This window comes from Lygodium microphyllum, chromosome 6 (assembly GCF_053477565.2).
Source record: "Lygodium microphyllum isolate KBCC chromosome 6, Lygodium_microphyllum_v1.1.10, whole genome shotgun sequence".
Classification (NCBI taxonomy): domain Eukaryota; kingdom Viridiplantae; phylum Streptophyta; class Polypodiopsida; order Schizaeales; family Lygodiaceae; genus Lygodium; species Lygodium microphyllum.
In genome coordinates, this window is record NC_141140.1 from 75,367,344 (window position 1) to 75,369,550 (window position 2,207).

At 44.3% G+C, this 2,207-nt stretch overlaps 1 pseudogene; it reads right to left on the bottom strand.

Annotated features, from left to right (window-relative positions):
- Positions 1–309: 309 nt before the first annotated feature.
- LOC148034692 (cysteine synthase pseudogene) lies at positions 310–819 on the bottom strand (annotated as a pseudogene).
- Between the last annotated feature and the right edge of the window lie 1,388 nt (positions 820–2,207).

The window sequence follows — 2,207 nt, forward strand, 5'->3', positions numbered from 1 at the left end:
GATTCTGGGAAACCAACCGGAAGACAATATCTTTGAACAGGTGGTGGCCTCATTAGGCTATCAGTAGCACTCTGACGGAAGGGGATCTGGAGGAACAGGACCACAAACCTCTCATAAGGATCGTGTAACTCCGCATATAAGGAACGGGTGAAGCAAGGAACATGCTGTGCAGACTCATGCATTTCTCTGGGGGCAGTAGGTTATGCACAAGAAGACAGCCTACCGTGGAAGATATCCCTTAGGGATGCCAGAAAGGAGATCCATGCTTAAGACTTTGTGCTCATCCTTGGACCACTTCAAGAAAAGAGCTCAAGATTGAAACGGCCTTTTTGCAACTTGAACAACAGCCACAGCAACTGCTCCAAATGAAATGCCCACAAATATTCCCTCTTTAAGAGCAAGCTGTTTAGCCATTTCAACTGCTTCATCATTAGAAACCTATACCACCTCATCCAAGATATCAACATCCAAGATGCCAGGAATGAAGCCAGCACCAATGCCTTGAATCTTGTGAGGACCAGGCTTCCCTCCAAAAAGCACACTGCTCTCGGTTGGCTCTACACCATAAATCTTAATGTTGGGACTTTTTCCCTTTAAGAAGCGACCAACACCTGTCACTGTTCCACCAGTACCGATTCCAGATACCAAAATGTCAACCTTCCTAGCTGTGTCTTCCCAGATCTCAGGCCCCGTGGTTTCAAAATGCACCTTTGGGTTGGCAGGATTTTCAAATTGCTGAAGCATGTAAGAGTTAGGAGTCTTCATCAAGATCTCTTCTGCACTCTCGAAGAGAAAGGCGTGAGGTATCAGAAGTGACATGTTGGATGGCTGGCCGCTTCCTATGACATACTCCACTCAAATCAGCACCTTCACTCAAGAATTGGGAAGATTCCCATGGAGGTGTATCATTATGCTATTGGAAAGAGACGAGGTTTTCCAACATAGCCCTGTGCATAGAAGATTTAACAGCGCATGTAGACTGCCGCATTGTGTTACCTTGTGAGGAACAGCTAGCAACAGTTGATCGAGGGTCATCATAAAAGTCATGATTAGAATCTGGGATATGTCTGAGCTGATCGGGGGTATGTGCAAAGAAGCACACCCTGCGTTTACAGTTCACAACCTCCCTACATGGCTGTGTTCTATACCTTGCTGGTTGGAGCCAACATTCAAAACACCATGGGAAAATTCACAATGACCCCCTTTCTTGCAAGCCCCTTTTCTGAAATCAGGGCAAGGGGAGCCGCAATACTGAATTATTGTGGTGAATTATAAGGTGGTCCTGCAGCACCAGATTAACCTCCCACAGGTGGGTTCCAGGGCATCTTGCCAAGGTGCCAGACTGCTAGATTTGGGGGCAGTCCAATTGGAAGGAAACATAGGCTTCTGATGAGCAGTGTAAGTCATCATGTCGCGATCCTGCGACGTCTGTAAGTAACTAGAAATGTCTGAAGTTGATGGTGGCCATTGATAACAGAGGAAGAGGACTGATTATTGTCCACTCTTGATTCAGTTGGCAGAGCTTCCAGGGTCTTCATCCTCCGTTTGAGTGAGGGTGTTGATGCTCAGTTTAAAACTGATTTGGCACAATGTTAAGCTTGTGATGTGTTGGTTGTGTATGACCAAACCTGGTTTATTTGAGCATGACCTTTAGTAGTGGTCACCTTTGAATAGGTTGATCAAGCCTGAATACAGCTATTGATCGCATGATAGACCTTGAGATGCTATCAGAAAAGGACATGCATCAGGCATAGTTGGAGCAGAGATTGACAGGACTAAGAGTAATGCAAGAATGATGGTTTTACTAGAAAGAAGGTGAATCTCAGTAGTCAATCTGCAAAGCTCTAAGGTTTCTTGACAGTCTCTTTACATCACTCAGGGAGATTGATAGATTTGAAGTAGTTTGCAGTTTGGTTGTTGGAACTGAAGGCTATGTGTGAATAGCATTCAGTTCATATATGTAGACACATTAATTATAGCATTTAGAGGCATTCTCTGAAGGCTCTGTGTGAATATTCAGGGAGATTGACAGATCTGAAATAGATTGCAGGTTGGTTGCTGGACACATTAGTTACAGTAGCAGCGTGCGGAATAAGAATAGCAGAGTCAAACAACGAATACTGATGCTTGATCCATAAACACTCTATTCTGACAATAACAATGTGTCATATGCACTTGCAAAATACTTAGTGACTACATCTCAATTG